At 45.0% G+C, this 19,009-nt stretch overlaps 1 protein-coding gene and 1 pseudogene across 2 annotated transcripts in view; both read right to left on the bottom strand.

The window, feature by feature from the left end:
- Positions 1–19,009, bottom strand: part of RPRD1A (regulation of nuclear pre-mRNA domain containing 1A) — a 448,635-nt gene that overhangs the window by 23,557 nt on the left and 406,069 nt on the right. The window lies entirely within an intron of this gene.
- LOC134929779 (5S ribosomal RNA) lies at positions 12,692–12,810 on the bottom strand (annotated as a pseudogene).

Here is a 19,009-nt window from a genome sequence, read left to right as displayed (position 1 = left end):
AACATAAAAATAACAAGTCCTATAATAAGACTGCATAGGAGACCACAAATCGGTTGAACTCGATGGACAATTGTCTTTTTTTTCAACCTTAGTTACTATGTTACTAATATATACATGGCCATTGCTACCTAATTTTTTCCTTCAGTCTTTTTCATAGGATTGTAATATTTCACACCACATCAGGAGACTAATCAATTGTTTTTCAAAAAAAGGTAGCCTGTAGAAAGCATAAAAGCAGAAACCTCATTATGACTTAGGTATGCAAAGCTGCATTTGAACAAATTACAAGTAAATAGTTGAAAGGGCAACCTTAATATAAAGAGGGGCGCACCTGCTTGAAAATTTCAGTGTACAATTCATGGTATCGCAACCCCAATAAGGAAGGGGATTAACTCAATGAATTCCCACTGGTAAAACAAATGAATAAAGATTTGTTAGTTGAGAGCACTGTCAAGGAAAAGCACCTGATAGATCAAGGATCTATTATATAATCAGCTACTGTGGCAGTCTAGCAGATGCACACTTAGAAGCCCCCTTCCCTTTACAGCTCTCACTGGCTGACCAGCGGATACAGGGGGTCATTCCGACCTGCTTGCACGCTGTTTTTTCGCTGCGCTGCGATCAGGTCAGTACTGTGCATGCCTATGCACCACAATGCGCAGGCGCGTCGCGCAGGCACAAAGTGGATCGTTGCTGTGCGATGGGATTTCTGAAGAATCCATTCGCACGGACGATCGCAAAGAGATTGACAGGAAGAAGGCATTTATGGGTGTCAACTGACCGTTTTCTGGGAGTGTTTGGAAAAACGCAGGCGCGTCCAAGTGTTTGCAGGGCGGGTGTCTGACGTCAATTCCGGCCCCGGACAGGCTGTAGTGATCGCAAGGGCCGAGTAAGTTCAGAGCTACTCAGAAACTGCACAAAATGTTTTTTTTTTTTTATCATCAATAGTTTTTATTGAATTTTTTTTTTTCATTGCAAACAGGGGTACAAAAGGAAGAGAGAGGGAAGGGGGGGGGGGGGTGTAGGTACATAAACATATAAGAGAACGTCACAATAGACATGTGCAAACAAGTGCATACAGTTCAAAGTCGATCACACAAGTACATCGTAAGGAAAACAAAAAAAAGAGAAAAGGAAAGGCATTTATAGAGATGAAAGGGTGGCAATGGGCCCACTATAAATACAACCCAAATAGGGGTTCATTGTGGTCTTAGAAGGGGGGGAAGGAGGCCCCATCAGCCGATGGGGCTGGGAGGTGGCTGTCCAGGGGGGAGGGGGCGTAACATCAATGCAGCACCTTCACCTTCCGTGGTAAACAGATGCCAAGGCATCCAGCGCACAAAAGGAGATTTGGCAGTGAAGGAGTATGGGATGTGTTCAGTCTCCATCAAGAAGTGCAGCTGTATTTTGTGTATTACCTTCGACAATGGAGGTAGCGTGGTCTGTTTCCAGTTTTGGGCTAAAGCCGCCCGCGCGGCTAGACAGATGTGGCCTAAGACATAATGTAGATGTACACCCACGCCTCGCGGGTATATATTCAGTAAAGCTATAAGAGGGGATGGGGACAAGTCGAGATTCAAAACTTTATTGATAAGGCCAAATATCTCTGTCCAGTACGCCTGGACATGGGGGCATGACCAAAAAATATGATAGAGGTGGCCTACTTCTCCGCATAGGCGCCAACAAAACTTCGAACATGCAGGCCAGATCGTATGGAGCCTTTCCGGTGTAAGGTATAATCTATGGAGTAGCTTAACATGCATTTCGGAGTGATTCAGGCATTTAGACATGGAGAAAGATGACAAAAAAATGCGTTGCCATTGAGAATCCTGGAGAACACATCCCACATCTACCTCCCACCTGATTTGGGCTTTAGATTTAGGAACAGGGAGTAATGAGAGCAATGTTTTATACCAGAAGGAGATCTCCCCTCTAGAAGTGGGACTGGAGAATCGGCCTATAGCTTGCTGAATACCAGGTGGCGGTGGGGAGGGGGAGAGGTGGAGGCTAGTCCACCAGTGCTGTATTTGGTAATATCGAAGCCTCTCAGAGTCAGGCAGAGAGAAGCGTCCCTGTATATCAGAAAAGGAGGCGAGCACAGATCCATTAAACAAGTCCCCCAGGACCTCCATCCCCCTGGACCTCCAGCCCGCCAGGTTAAGATTAGGGATCAGGGCGGCCACCGTGCGTAGCGATATCAGGGAGAAATTATGATATGAAGGGGATAGGGCCGCAGTCAATTTGTCCCAAACCTGGAGCGTGGCTCGGGTAGAGGGGAGGAGGTTTAAGCTGCGTGGGCGGAGGGTTCTAGGGATCGAAAAAAGATCTTTCAGGGGAAAATGGGGGCAGGTCGCCTCCTCTAAACACGTCCACCCCGGAGGCACGTTTTTGTAGAATTCTTTAATCTGGGCCAGAAGGGAGGCCTCTTGGTACAGTGATAGATTGGGCATATCCAGGCCACCCACTCTCCTTGGTAGAGACATCCTCGCACGGGCAAGTTTAGGCGGTCGCGAAGACCATATATAATTAGTGAGGATTTTAGTGGCTTTATCTAGATACTTCTTGGGGAAGATAAAAGGAATAGTGCGAAACAAGAACATTAATTTGGGGAGCAGCGACATCTTGAAGGCGGCCAGCCGGCCCATCCAAGAAACCTCATAGTTGAGCCATGATTTGGTAAACAACTGAAGGGAGGACAGCAGAGGAGGAAGATTGACCTCAAATACAGAAGAGGAAGATGGAGGGATATATATACCCAAATATCGTATCGAGGATGTTTGCCAATTATATGGATACTTAGCACGTAGTGGGGGCAAAGAGTTGGAGAGGTTGATGGGCAAAGCATCTGTCTTGGAGGCATTTAATTTATAATACGATGCTGCAGAGTACCCATCTAAAACATTGTGTAAGTGGGGGAGTGTTGTGGCTGGATCTGTTACAAATAAAAGAACATCATCTGCGAACAGACATAGTTTGTGCGACGTGACGCCCAACCTCAGTCCAGGGAATTGCGGGTCCGCACGAAGCTTAGCCGCCAGTGGTTCTATGGCCAGAACGAATATGAGAGGGGAGAGAGGGCAGCCCTGGCGGGTACCATTATAGATTGGAAAAGAACTAGACAAAAAACCATTACTGAATACCCGGGCCATCGGGGAGCTATATAAAGCTAATATTGACGAGAGGATATGGTCACGTAGGCCAAATTTTAGTAGGACTTCTCGCATATAAGACCAGTTTAAGCGATCAAAGGCCTTCTCTGCGTCCAAAGATAGCAGTAGGAGACCCTGCTTGGGGGTTAGAGAATCGACAAGGTTGAATACCCTGCGTGTATTGTCGGACACCTGTCTTCCCGGGATAAAGCCAACCTGGTCCGGATGTATAAGGGAGGGGAGGAGGGTGTTCAGTCGAGAGGCGATTAATTTAGCATATATTTTAACATCCCCATTCAGTAACGCAATGGGGCGATAATTTTGACAGAAGGTCGCATCTTTGCCCGGTTTAGGGATCGTGACAATACGTGCTTCGAGCATCTCCTGAGGGATGGTGCCCTGTGAGGTAATGTCGGTGTAGACTGCCACCAAAGAGGGAGCTAGAAGGTCTTGGAACGAAACATAGAAGTCATTAATAAAGCCATCAGGGCCAGGCGCCTTACCTTGAGGGAGGGACTTGATCACCTGGAGGGTTTCTGATAGGGACCATGGGGCATTCAGTAATGCTAGTTGATCATCTGAAATATGTGGAAGGTTTAAATCCGCTAAGAAGGAATTGATAGAGGAGGGGGTAGGTTGTGGGGTGGCAGGGTCTGACGCGAGGTTATAAAGTTGGGAGTAAAATTTGGCAAATTGATTCGCTATCTCTCTTGGGTTAGAAATTTTGGTGCCTGTGGGGGATATAATGAGCTTGATTCTATTTCGAGCCTGTTGAGCCCTAAGCTTCCGGGCCAGCATTTTCCCCGGCCTATTCCCCGTTAGATAAAACTTCTGGCGTATCCTATTCAAGGAAGCCTGGGTGCGCGCCATTAGTAATGTCTGGAGTTGAGATCTAATATCGACTAACTGCTTCTGTAAGGATTTTGTAGGTCTAGATTGGTTTTTGTCCTCTAATTCCTTCAGTTTGAGCTCCAGATCAACCTGGCGTTGTAGGTTGAGTTTCTTGAGCTGTGCTCCCGCCTGAATCGCTGCTCCCCGTATGACAGCCTTAAGTGCGCACCAGAAGTTCAGGGTGGATGTGTCTGAGGGGGAATTAAATTCCATATAGGATGAAATACTGTCAACTATAATTTTTTTTGAGACTGGGTTGGACAGCAAATGTGGAGAGAATCTCCACGGGCGGGGGGGAGAGTGTTGGCAAGCTACATTCCATTTAAGAATCAACGGGGCGTGGTCTGACCAAGTTATAGGGAGAATATCTAAGGATCTGGCGAACTGGAGGGTCCATTTGTCCGAAAATATAAAATCAATACGGGAGTAAGAGTTGTGAACGGGGGAATAGTAGGTGTACTCCCGCCCTGTGGGGTTTTGTACTCGCCATATGTCATAGAGATCAAATTCAGCCAAGAGGTTACGAAATGCTAAGGAGTTGGCATTGGGGGAGGCGGAGGCGGGGGGAGAGGTCCTAGGGGACCTGTCCAACTTAGGGTCAAGAACTAAATTAAAATCTCCCATGAGCAAAAGGGAGCCCGTACGAATCCTCTGAATAGCCACACATAACTTTCGAATAAAAGCTACTTGGTTTGAGTTTGGTGCATATGCCGAGACCAGGGTGACCGGCTTGTCGTTTAAAAGGCCGCTCAGTATAAGGTACCGGCCATTTTTATCGGCTAACTGAGAGTGCAAAATGAAGGAGACGGAGTCCCTAAATAATATAGCCACACCGTTCCTCTTAAAAGGCCCATTAGCAAAATAACCTAGAGGGAATCTACGATCTTTAAAAATAGGGGGTGCTGCAGATGAAAAGTGTGTCTCCTGTAGGGTAACTATATCGGCTTTATTCCTATTAAAATAACCCAAAGCCAGCCTACGCTTATTAGGGGAATTCAGCCCCTTGACATTCATAGATAATATCTGGACCATCGGGGCAGGTTAAAGTACTTTGTTAGAGGTGAAGGACCTTGACATAAACAAAAATAGAAGTGTCTCAGGTAGCAGGTACCTACATCATAAAACAGAGGGTGGGGGAGGGAAGGAAGGGAACAGGGGGGTGAGGGGGGGGGAGGAAAACCAAAACGACCCAGTATATCGGGTCGGCATAACTACTGCAAGGAAGGTAAAAAAATGCAGTAGTATATTACCAGGGGGGAACATGTGACCTAGCGCCACCACCCATGGAACTAAACAGAAAAAGTAAGCGTAAGCAGAAACAGATATGCTTACCCACAATATACATGCGAACACATGAAAATAATAAATAAAAAAATATATAAAAAAGACAAATAAACTCAGATATAACATGAAAGGCTAGTACACCGCCATCACAACAGGACGCAGGGCAACTCACGTGACCCCAACAGGGACAATGGTCAAGTCCATTCTGCGATGACGGTACCGGAGACAGTTCAATTTGAAATCCCAGGCTGGTTGTAACAGCATCAGGCGGTGACCCATTCCGAGCGGATGGTGGGCTGTTTCTTGGATCCAGGAGGGAGTGTAACAGAGATATCCCATTCCTCAAGTAATTTGACTCCAGTCTCCAATGAAGTCACCGTGTAAGACTTATTTTCATACGAGATGACGAGCTTCACCGGAAAACCCCATCTATACGTGATGTCTTGGTCGCGAAGTGCCAAAGTGACGGGGAGGAATGCTCGTCGTTTGGCCAAGGTGAGAGCGGAGAAGTCCGGGAATAGTTGTAAACCTCCAAGAACATCTGAGTCGGAGTCGCCTGCTTCTCTGGCCGCTTTCAGGATGCGTTCTTTGATTGTGAAGAAATGCACCCTCAGAAGTGTGTCTCTCGGGAGCGAGGGGGCAACTGAGCGTGGTTTAGGCAGTCTGTGAATTCTGTCGATAAGTAACTCTCTAGCATCGGTTTGAGGCAGAAGCTTCTGGAACAAGGCAGTAGCATAATTTTCCAACTCGGAGTTCTGCACGGAGTCGGGGATGCCACGGATCTTAATATTATTCCGCCGAGATCTGTCCTTTATATCTGCAATTTTGAGTTTAAACGCCTCCAGGTCACTTTGCTGCTGGTCGTGGGCCGTTATGAGGTCATTATGAGACGAGACCAATTCCTCTACTTTCTTCTCCAGATGGTCCGTACGGTCGCCTATAGCGTGCAGCTCCGTCTTAACCTCCCGGAGGGCCGCTGTGAGGTCCTGAGTCAGCTCAGATTTGAATGCTGAGAGGGCTTGGTACAGAGTTTTGACCGTGAGAGGTGCGTCAGAATCAGGGTCAAACCCCGGCAGGGAGGCAGGGCTGCTAGGGGTTACTTTGCGGAGAAGCGGCGGCCGGGGACTTCCGCAAAGAAGAGGTGGCCTGTGACTTTTTCTGAGGCGGAAAAGATACTCTAGGGGGCAGCACCGCTTTGACTTTTTTAGAAGGCATTTCAATGGAGTGAGGTTCTGCAGGCAGAATGAGGATAATAATAAAGAAGCTCAGGATCTCGCAGAGTAAATGACGGAGATTTAGGTAAGCATAAAAAGACACGGGTGGTGGCGGGCAGGTGATCTGCGCTACATCAGAAGATCGATATCACATCTGTCCTGGCAGAGGGTCATCTCCATTCTGCGGGGTCCAGATGAGAGGCTCCCAGCTGGGAGAGAGGGGTAAGCGGACAGGTACACACCTCGGGTCCAGCGGCGCTGTGCTTTAAATGCTGTGAAACGGCGCTGTAGTATGCTTGCCACCAGGTACCTCTCAATAGTGGAATCCAGCAGGCAGCAGACGGGAGAGGGGTGAAAACACAGTAGCTGCTATCCAGGGGAGCAGGACCTCTGAGCAGGCTAATTGCATTGAATCCTGCAGCTTAAGCAAAAATCAAGATGGCCGCCGCACCTTCCTGGGAGTCTGTGTCCAGGGCCTCTCCACTTGTCAGGGGTCTCCCACTGCTAATAGCCCCACAAGGTAAGCTCCCTGAGGGTCAGAGGAGCTAACTGGGTGGCTGCAGAGGCTCCGGCGGGGTCCGCGTCTCTTTCCGGCGCCGCGGCTCCGCCGTGGAGCTCAAAACGCGGGTGCCGGGAGTACGCGAGTCCCCGGCTTCCGGATGTGCCTAGGCCGCAACCTGCGGGAGCCGTGAAAACAGCTCCCCGGCTCCGCGGCGGGTACTGCTGGGCACAGGGGGGTTGTAGATGGAGAGGAGAGCCCTCAGATAAGGGTTGGAGCGGACCAGGGGGGAGAATAAAGATATATATTACGGCTGGATAGAGGAGTGCAGCAGAAACAGGTCTGCTCTCTTCTCCAGCTAGGCCACGCCCCTCCACAAAATGTTTTTGCACAGCTCGGCTGCACATGCGATCGCAAACTTGCAAGGCTAAAAACACACTCCCCTGGGGCGGCGACTATGCGTTCGCATGGTTGCTAAAAACAGCTAGCGAGTGGTCAACTCGGAATGACCCCCACAGTCTCTCTTCTCAAACTGAGCCACCCCTACCCATGGCAGAGAAGATCACAAACCAGGTGCCTCATTGCACGCCTCCATTTAAAATGGCGTCAAAAATGAAAACATTAAACTATTCACGAATCTCTGCAGTGTATGTTCATAATTGATATTCTAAAGCCAGTGTAACATCTGTAAAACCAAAATTTTGCTTTCTTAAAAATGCATTTAAATTAAAGCATTCATTGAACCCTATAGGTACTGTAGAAAGGTATTTCAGCAATAAGCCTAATAGCAAAACTATTCACCCCACAATTTATCCAAAGGGAAATTTTCAGTGCCACAAACAGATGAAAAGCATCAGCACGTGCGACTCTGAAAAAGAGTATGTGATCTAAATTTGACCCTGTTGTTTGTGAATGAGCTCTTACAGGTGTTCTGTTGTATGGCCCACATATTGGCATTTTTATACACAAGTACAAAAAAGGTTTTTAACCTGAGGACTACTTGAACTTTCTTTGATGATAATATGCAATGCTAGGTCAGTTTGAAAAAAGTAAAATAAAAAAAATAAAATAAATATGTTATCCTTTCTAACTAGGGGGAGCATTTTCAGGACATACCTTCAAAAAGGATGTAGTTATGTGACCAGTGGTCACAATACCGACCCCTGCATCCTGCCCGCACGAAATCCCGACAGTCGGCATGCTGTCTGGCAGGGACTATTCCTACTTGTGGGTGTCCACGACACCCATAGAGCGGGATTAGAATGTGGTGAGTGCAGCTCGCCACCGGGCTCGCAGCACAGGGAGCACAGTGAGCCCACATGGGGCTTTGCTGCGCTTGCTCCCCACCACTGGCATTCTGCTGCCGGGATCCCCAGCACCAGTACAGCATATCCAACCCCTTCAAAATGAGTCTCAAACTAATAATTATCCTCTCTTATGTTGAATACATCATATCCTTCCTCTTCTAAACATATTAGAAATTTGCTTTTTAATCATTACTATAAAGCAGTATTTGTTTTTCTGTAGCAACAGCTTTTTGGGATTGACGTCTTGACTTCAATTATATCAGCAGGCTATCTTGTCCAAGGATCATTAAAATAAACTTTCAGGGCATCCTGTTATAATCTAAAACCACCAGATAACTTCTGAACAAATTGGGTTCAGACCTGTGAATTTTACTTGTATAAATTTGAGGATTTGCAGATAGTGCACTAATCTATTGATGTTGTAGAAGTGGTGTCGCTTGATGTGGTCAAAGCATTTGATTCTGTTGAATTATCTTTTTTTTGGAAGATTTGTGTTGTGTCCACATTTATGAACTGCTATACTTGATCATTACCGGCGCGATATCCTATGTTTATGGAGGTTAGTTTCCAGCCCTGTTTTCAATGACAATTGACTTTCTGGCTGTATTGTTTTGCCTGACCCTTCTATTCAAGGCCTACTGATCTCTAGGAGAAGATCACAATCTATGCGAATGACCTGCTATTATTTCTAGCTAACCTTTACTGAGTACTTTCAACTCATGATCTGTCAAAGTTCAAATTAAATAATCATGTGCTATGTTCTTTTGCAACCCCTTCTACCTCTCACATTGACCAACCCTCCTTGTGTATTTCCTCCTGGTGTGTTGTCTCTGGCTCTCTTCTTCACCCCTAAAGGAGGAAGGGTCTTATATTTGCGTCCCCTTCTGAAAGTAGTTTGTGAGGTAAGGCAACCTTCCAAGGTCTGTGGTTTGGTGTCTAGATGGAAAATAATTAATTGCAGACAACTACTGATACACATTATGCGGATCATAGTCATCAACAACCTCAGACTGCTTCTGCTGTTTGAAACTTAACAGCTCCTTACGATAATCGTGATCTGGTTTCTCCAACCACATAATCTCATGGTCAGTTTGTAAGGTAGATATGTGTGTAGACACAGGATGTCATGTGACTCTATGGAAGTGCCAGTGTATGCCATTTCCTGGGAAACAGTTGAGCAGCGCCATAGATGGCCAGCTGTGGCTTTTTCTTTAATATACCTTATACCTTTGAGTACCTTATGGATGTGCCTGTATACATTACTGAGCAGAAATTTTATATATATATATATATATATATATATATATACACATACATGCATATACACACACACACACACAAACACACACACACTCTGTATACATTAGGTTTTTGGGCAATAGAGGTGCCGCATTGTATATGACTTAATGCCCACTGTGGTTTACATCCAGAGGTCATACATTATTAAACATACCGTAATCACTGTATAGAAATATTGATTTATTATATTATCATGTACTACAGGTTGAGTATTCCTTATCCAAAATGCTTGGGCCCAGAAATATTTTGGATATCGGATTTTTCTGTATTTTGGAATAATTGCATACCATAATGAGATATCATTGGGATGGGACCTAAGTCCAAGCACAGAATGCATTTATGTTTCATATACACCTTATACATACAGCCTGAAGGTAATTTTAGCTAATATTTTTAATAACTTTGTGCATTAAACAAAGTTTGTGTACATACACACAATTCATTTATGTTTTATATACACCTTAAACACACAACCTGAAGGTCATTCAATAGAATATTTTTAATAACTTTGTGTATTAAACAAAGTTTGTGTACACTGAGCCATCAGAAAACAAAGGTTTCACTATCTCAGTCTCACTCCAACAATTCCGTATTTCGGAATATTTGGATATGGGATACTCAACCTGTATATTCCATGTATACTTGTTGTCCTGTTTATGTAACGCACTATATATTGTTCCAAGCTGCTTTAGTTTGATGTATATTAATATATTACAGGTTGAGTATCCCATATCCAAAATGCTTGGGACCAGAAGTATTTTGGATATCAGATTTTTCCGTATTTTGGAATAATTGCATACCATAATGAGATATCATGACGATGGGACCCAAGTTTAAGCACAGAATGCATTTATGTTTCATATACACCTTATACACACAGCCTGAAAGTCATTTTAGCCAATACTTCTAATAACTTTGTGTATTAAACAAAGTTTGTGTACATTGAACCATCAGAAAACAAAGGTATCACTATCTCAGTCTCACTCAAAAAATTCTGTATTTTGGAATATTTGGATATGGGATACTCAACCTGTATCATGGGTATCTTTCCACAATAGTATGCTTTTAGGTTTAGGTGTTTTATATGTTGGTAACTTAGTTTTGTATATTATTTTAATTACATTTTGTTGGGAGTGGTTCTACTACCCCTATTATGTCAGATGCAATTATTGGTGTTATACACATGCAATGATGAGTATTTATGTATCACTTAATTCATTGTATGTTTGTTCCTAATAATAGCATTAAATTGCTGAAATATGGGTCTACAGCCATGGCCAAAAGTTTGAGAAGGACACAAATATTAATTTTCACAAAGTCTGATCCCTCAGTTTTTATGATGGCAATTTGCATATACTCCAGAATGATCAGATGAATTGCAATTAATTGCAAAGTTCCTCTTTGCCATGATAATGAACTTAATCTCCAAAACATTTTCATTGCATTTCAGCCCTGCCACCAAACGACCAGCTGACATCATGTCAGTGATTCTCTTGTTAACACAGATGAGAGCGTTGATGAGGACAAGGCTGGAGATCACACTGTCATGCTGATTGAGATAGAATAGTAGACTGGAAACTTTAAAAGGAGGGTGGTGCTTGAAATCATTGTTCTTCCTATGTTTACCATGGTTACCTGCAAGAAATCATTGCTTTGCACAAAAAGGGCTTCACGGGCAAGGATATTGCTGCTAGTAAGATTGTACCTAAATCAACCATGTATCGGATCATCAAAAACTTCAATAGTTGTGAAAAAGGCTTCAGTGTGCCCAAGAACATCCAGCAAGCACCAGGACCATCTCCTAAAGTTGAGTCAGCTGCAGGATCAGGGAAGCACCAGTGCCGAGCTTCCTCAGGAATGGCAGCAGGCACAGTGAGGCGAAGACTTTTGGAGGATGGCCTAGTGTCAAGAAGGGCAGCAAAGAAGCTACTTCTCTTCAGGAAAATCAGGGACAGACTGGTATTGTGCAAAAGGTACAGGGATTGGACTGCTGGGGACTGGGGTAAAGTAATTTTCTCTGATGAATCCCCTTTCAGATTGTTTGGGGCATCTGGAAAAATGCTTGTCCATCAAAGGATAGGTGAGTACTAAAATCAGCCCTGTGTCATGCCAGCAGTAAAGCATCAGTTCACGTGTGGGGTTGCTTCTCAGCCAAGGGAGTGGGCTTACTCACAATTTTGCCTAAGAACACAGCCGTGAATAAAGAATGGTACCAAAATATCCTCCAAAAATAACGCCTGCCAACCATCCAAGGACAGTTTGGTGATGAACAATGTCTTTTCCAGCATGATGGAGCACCTTTACATAAGGCAAAAGTGATAACTAAGTTGTCACGGTCCTGACTGTATGCCCCATATTCTGTGGCTTACATCAGCATATCCTGTAACCTGCATCTGCTTCAGCTCAGGATGCAAACTGCAATCGGTATTACTTACTCTTGATTAGCCATCTGAGTAGGAATTCCTCTGTGAGTAATCAGCAGGATCCTGTGTGCAGCATTTGATTCTCCACTGTGCTCAGCTTTCTGGTGTTTGGGCTTAAAAGCCAGTGTCCTCTGTTCATTTTAAGAAGTTTAGGCTTCAATGTTTTCCTGGCCTGCTAGACCTCCATCCACACAACAACAGGGAGAAAAGAAGACTCTTTTTTTGGGTGCACTCTTAACTTTAAACAATGTATAGACTAAACAAGATAAGATATGATATTTAAAATCAATTTTTATTATCACAAAATTAAGATACTTAGTGGTTAATGAGAGAAAAGACAGTAAGGAACAATATAAACAATTAGCGAAATTGCTGATATGATAATGATAATAAAGTCCTGGCTGGCGGCATTAGATCTGAATGCAGTAAATTATTAACTTGGATATTAAGTGGTACGTTCTAATAACAGAATGAAACCGTGTCCTATATTGGTGCCAAAATAATAATAATATATAAAGCCTCAATATTGATTGTAATTATTAGTAGAAAAGAGAGCAGAAAGAGATAAGATGGCAGAGTGAATCTGCTGTCAGTGTTAGACACTGAGCACGTAGGACCAATGCGTGCTCTACTACACGGAGTCTTCCTCAATGGTCACCCACTTGAGTACTGACCCAGCCCAACACTGATTAGCTTCCAAGTTCGGACGGCTTTGGGTGTTTCCAGTGTGGTATGATAGTAGAGAAAGTAGAATGTAATTGGAAGCTCTGGAATTACTGATGAGAGTTCACGAATTACATAGTATCAAAGCAAAGTGACAGAAATTAGCCAATAGAGGAAAATAGATGGATCTGCTGCCAATGTTAGACAGGGATATGACCCTGAATCAGTTAAAGTACATTCATCATCCTGTCATCAACACCTCAGTCCATGGTGTTCCAGTGGTCAGGATACATCTCCCTCTGCCGAGGCCCAGGTCCGACTCCCGGTCAGCGATTGCTTCTTACCCTTTACGTCTCACTATTTCCCTCAGACCAGCCAATTCTACACAAAGTCCTCCAGTTACCCACACAGAATTCACATAGACTCCGGGTTCACAAAACAAACAGTCATGACGTAAGTGGTTTGGGGAACAAAACATCAAAATTGTGGGTCCATGGCCAGGAAACTCCCCAGACCTTAATCCCATTGAGAACTTGTGGTCAATCCTCAAGAGGTGGGTGGACAAACAAAAACCCACAAATTCTGAAAAAAACCCAAGCATTGATTAGGCAAGAATGGGCAGTCACCTGTCAGTATGTGGCCCAGAAGTTGATTGACAGTATGTTAGAACGAATTGCAGAGGACTTGAAAAAGAAGGGTCAACACTGCAAATATTGACTCTGCATAAACTTACTGTAATCGTGAATAAAAGCCTTTGACACTTATGAAATGCTTGTAATTTTACTTCAGTATACCACAGTAACATTTGACAAAAAGGCCTAAAAACACTGAAGCAACAAACTTTGTGAAACCAATACTTGTGTCATTCTCAAAACTTTTGACAATGGCTGTACATATGGAGTCAATCTTTTTTCTGACTGAATGCCACCACTATGGATTCTAAATTTTACCTTTTAGTGTGGAAGGCACCAGAAATTGCTATGAAGCCATTTTGTCAAAACCATGAGTACAATGCCAACAGGGAATAATGATGCTATATATTATCGGGGAACAATACGGATAGGTGGCATTAGTAAGTCAATGAATCTGTGGTGTTATGGTGGGATCCGTCCTCCCAAGTTTAAAAAGGGGTGTGCTTACACCCAATTGGTGCCCTAAGGATACAGCCAGAGGCACCGAAAGGGGGAGGGGGTGGGTACTAATTACCCTGGCTGGGACTTGCTGAAGGGGCCTGAGTTTGCCCAGCCCACTTCTTCATGTGTCAGCCTCTCTATCACTAAGCTAAAGCAGTCTACTCTGCCTGCAGGAGTTGGGTGCGTGGATGTGATCACACCCCCCATGGATATTTTCCCTGGCTAAGGGGTAAATGGCATCCCCTGGTTCATATTGTATTATGTTTAAGGTTTATTTGAAAGGGGATGTGACCATGACTCCCTTGATTAGGCCACACCATCTGCATTACCTGGGTCCGGTTTCCCTCTCTATACCCCTGAATACAGCCCAGATGGGACTGAGGCTAGAAGCCCCGTGGCCATACCTGCAAGAAGCAGACAGGACTTTGAGACTTTTTGTGAAGTTTGCAGACTAGGTGCCACTTGGTGGAGAGGGCTGAAGTGAGGTAATGCCCAGAATAGAGGCTAAGTTGTTTATACTTTCTGTTCATTTATGCTGACATTAAACCATTTATTTAATAAATCTGGGGCAAGCTGTTTAGTGACCCTTAATTGAGCACCCAAATACTGCACCACTGATCACTCTACTGAATATATCATATATAAAATCAATTGGTCTGTTTGTTTTTCTGTCCAGATGAAACCAATGCGAGGTGGTCCTGGCCAGGTTTTACAGGGGTTAGTGACCTCTTGCTGGTGTATACTGGCCAGAACTTTGACCTGGTCCTTCCACTAGATGAATTTGGACAAAAACTTCAGAGTGGTTAAACTGGATCCCAAAAGACATATTAGGGTGTTGAGGTCCTGGTGTATGCTGGGCAGAACTTTGACCCAGTGAGCCTGTTCTGGGCCTTCCACTGGATGGATTTGGATGAAAACTTCAGAGCCCAAGAAGACATTCTAAAGGGTTGAGGTCCTGGTCGGACCTCTCGGTGGATGCCAGACAAGACTTTGACACAGGATGCCTGTTCTAAAATTGGATGAAAATTTTAATGAACTGTAATAAATGACAGAAATAACCATAATTCATTAACCTGAAATGACTGACAGAAATAACCATAAATCAATGAACCAAAATAACTGACAGAAATGAAGGTGGGAAGATAAAATATATTGTGTACCCAAGCGCCTTGAAATTGCAACATTGATAAAAGGAAAACTTTAAACCTATCACACAATGTAAAGGAGATTATAAAACTGAACAGAAAGGAAAGCTGGGTATGATGACCACTGGAGTTCTGCTATCCTGAATGCCGGGATCCCGACAGCCAGCATTTAAACTGCATCCAAGCTGTGTATTAGGCCAAGTATATAATGCTCATCTATGGTGCTTGCGTTCCGTACTACCATAGATTACTTGACATATTTTTTTGTGGATAAGTACCAGAAATACATTTATGGAGATGGTGCAATCTCTTAATTAATTTGACTCAGTGGTATAGTTTACATATGGGATATATGCTTAGTCTCTGGATTTCCTGGATGTTACTGTATACAGTGTAGCTAGCAGAATGAACTCTTAGTTACTGCAAAAATGACAGAATTTATTCATTAAAACAACATATAGGGGGTAATTCAGACGTGATCATAGCAGCAAATTTGTTAGCAGTTGGGCAAAACCATGTGCACTGCAGAGGGGTGGGGTGTGGGCTGGCAGATATAACATGTGCAGAGAGAGTTAGATTTGGGTGAGGTGTGTTCAATCTGAAATCTAAATTGCAGTGTAAAAATAAAGCAGCTAGTATTTACTCTGCACAGAAACAAAATAACCCACCCAAATCTACTCTCTCTGCAAATGTTATATCTGCCACACTTGTAGTGCACATGGTTTTGCCCAACCGCTAACAAATTTGCTGCTACAATCAGGTCTGAATTGCCCCCATAATGTAGCCTACTTTAAACCCTCCTGCCCAAAGTTTTTGTTTGTTTTTTCAAATAGGTTAACACCAGATTTGACATAGGTGTTTAAAAAAATAAGAATTTACTCACCGGTAATTCTATTTCTCGTAGTCCGTAGTGGATGCTGGGAGCTCCGTAAGGACCATGGGGAATAGACGGGCTCCGCAGGAGACTGGGCACTCTAAAAGAAAGATTAGGTACTATCTGGTGTGCACTGGCTCCTCCCTCTATGCCCCTCCTCCAGACCTCAGTTAGGGAAACTGTGCCCGGAAGAGCTGACACAACAAGGAAAGGATTTGGAATCCAGGGTAAGACTTATACCAGCCACACCAATCACACTGTACAACTTGTGATAACCATACCCAGTTAACAGTATGAACAACAACTGAGCCTCCTTTTACGGATGGCTCATAACAATAACCCTTTAGTGAAGCAATAACTATATACATGTATTGCAGAGAGTCCGCACTTGGGACGGGCGCCCAGCATCCACTACGGACTACGAGAAATAGAATTACCGGTGAGTAAATTCTTATTTTCTCTGACGTCCTAGTGGATGCTGGGGACTCCGTAAGGACCATGGGGATTATACCAAAGCTCCCAAACGGGCGGGAGAGTGCGGATGACTCTGCAGCACCGAATGAGCAAACTCAAGGTCCTCCTCAGCCAGGGTATTAAACTTGTAGAATTTAGCAAATGTGTTTGAACCCGACCAAGTAGCAGCTCGGCAAAGCTGTAAAGCCGAGACCCCTCGGGCAGCCGCCCAAGAAGAGCCCACCTTCCTTGTGGAATGGGCTTTTACTGATTTAGGATGCGGCAGTCCAGCCGCAGAATGTGCCAGCTGAATCGTGCAACAGATCCAGCGAGCAATAGTTTGCTTTGAAGCAGGAGCACCCAGCTTGTTGGGTGCATGCAGGATAAAAAGCGAGTCAGTTTTCCTGACTCCAGCCGTCCTGGAAACATAAATTTTCAAAGCCCGGACTACGTCCAGCAACTTGGAATCCTCCAAGTCCCGAGTAGCCGCAGGCACCACAATAGGTTGGTTCAAATGAAACGCTGATACCACCTTTGGGAGAAATTGGGGACGAGTCCTTAATTCTGCCCTGTCCATATGGAAGATCAGATATGGGCTTTTACACGACAAAGCCGCCAATTCTGACACACGCCTAGCTGAAGCTAAGGCCAACAGCATGACCACCTTCCACGTGAGATACTTTAGCTCCACGGTCCTAAGTGGCTCAAACCAGTGTGATTTCAGGAAATCCAACACAACGTTAAGATCCCAAGGTGCCACTGGAGGCACAAAAGGGGGCTGAATATGCAGCACTCCCTTTACAAACGTCTGAACTTCAGGCAGTGAAGCCAGTTCTTTTTGAAAGAAAATAGATAGGGCCGAAATCTGGACCTTTATGGACCCCAATTTTAGGCCCATAGTCACCCCTGACTGTAGGAAGTGCAGAAATCGACCCAGCTGGAATTCCTCTGTTGGGGCCTTCCTGGCCTCACACCAAGCGACATATTTCCGCCATATGCGGTGATAATGCTTTGCTGTCACATCCTTCCTAGCTTTTATCAGCGTAGGAATCACTTCATCTGGAATGCCCTTTTTCGTTAGGATCCGGCGTTCAACCGCCATGCCGTCAAACACAGCCGCGGTAAGTCTTGGAACAGACAGGGCCCCTGCTGTAACAGGTCCTGTCTGAGAGGCAGAGGCCATCGGTCCTCTGAGATCATTTCTTGTAGTTCTGGGTACCAAGTTCTTCTTGGCCAATCCAGAACGATGAGTATAGTTCTTACTCCTCTCTTTCTTACTATCCTCAGTACCTTGGGTATGAGAGGAAGAGGAGGGAACACATAAACCGACTGGTACACCCACGGTGTCACTAGTGCGTCCACAGCTATCGCCTGAGGGTCCCTTGACCTGGCGCAATATTTTTGTAGCTTTTTGTTGAGGCGGGACGCCATCATGTCCACCCGTGGCAGTTCCCAGCGATTTACAATCTGTGTGAAGACTTCTTGATGAAGTCCCCACTCTCCCGGGTGGAGGTCGTGCCTGCTGAGGAAGTCTGCTTCCCAGTTGTCCACTCCCGGAATGAACACTGCTGACAGTGCTAGCATGTGATTCTCCGCCCATCGAAGAATCCTTGTGGCTTCTGCCATTGCAATCCTGCTTCTCGTGCCGCCCTGGCGGTTTACATGGGCGACCGCCGTGATGTTGTCTGACTGAATCAGTACTGGGTGGTTTTGAAGCAGGGGCTCTGCTTGACTCAGGGCGTTGTAAATGGCCCTTAGTTCCAGTATATTTATGTGTAGTGAAGTCTCCAGACTTGACCACTGTCCTTGGAAGTTTCTTCCCTGAGTGACTGCCCCCCATCCTCGGAGGCTTGCATCCGTGGTCACCAGGACCCAGTCCTGTATGCCGAACCTGCAGCCCTCGAGAAGATGAGCACTCTGCAGCCACCACAGCAGAGACACCCTGGCCCTTGGGGACAGGGTGATCAACCGATGCATCTGAAGATGCGATCCGGACCATTTGTCCAACAGATCCCACTGAAAGATCCTTGCATGGAACCTGCCGAAAGGGAATTGCTTCATAAGAAGCCACCATCTTTCCCAGGACTCGCGTGCAGTGATGCACCGACACCTGTTTTGGTTTCAGGAGGTCCCTGACCAGAGATGACAATTCCTGGGCCTTCTCCGCCGGGAGGAAACACCTTCTTCTGTTCTGTGTCCAGAATCATGCCCAGGAAAAGCAGACGCGTCGCAGGAATCAGCTGCGACTTTGGGATATTCAGAATCCAGCCGTGCTGTTGCAACACTTCCTGAGAGAGTGCTACGCTGACCAATAACTGCTCTCTGGACCTTGCCTTTATGAGGAGATCGTCCAAGTACGGTATAATTATAACTCCCTTCTTCCGAAGGAGTATCATCATTTCGGCCATTACCTTGGTAAATATTTTCGGTGCCGTGGAGAGACCAAACGGTAACGTCTGGAATTGGTAATGACAGTCCTGTACCACAAACCTGAGGTATTCCTGGTGAGGTGGGTAAATGGGGACATGCAAGTAAGCATCCTTGATGTCCAGCGACACCATAAAATCCCCCTCTTCCAGGCTTGCTATAACCGCCCTGAGCGATTCCATTTTGAACTTGAACTTTTTTATATAAGTGTTCAAGGATTTTAAATTCAGAATGGGTCTCACCGAACC

Source organism: Pseudophryne corroboree, chromosome 5, assembly GCF_028390025.1.
Source record: "Pseudophryne corroboree isolate aPseCor3 chromosome 5, aPseCor3.hap2, whole genome shotgun sequence".
NCBI lineage: Eukaryota > Metazoa > Chordata > Amphibia > Anura > Myobatrachidae > Pseudophryne > Pseudophryne corroboree.
The sequence above is the reverse complement of the archived record's forward strand: the minus strand, read 5'-3'. Positions and strand labels throughout refer to the sequence as shown.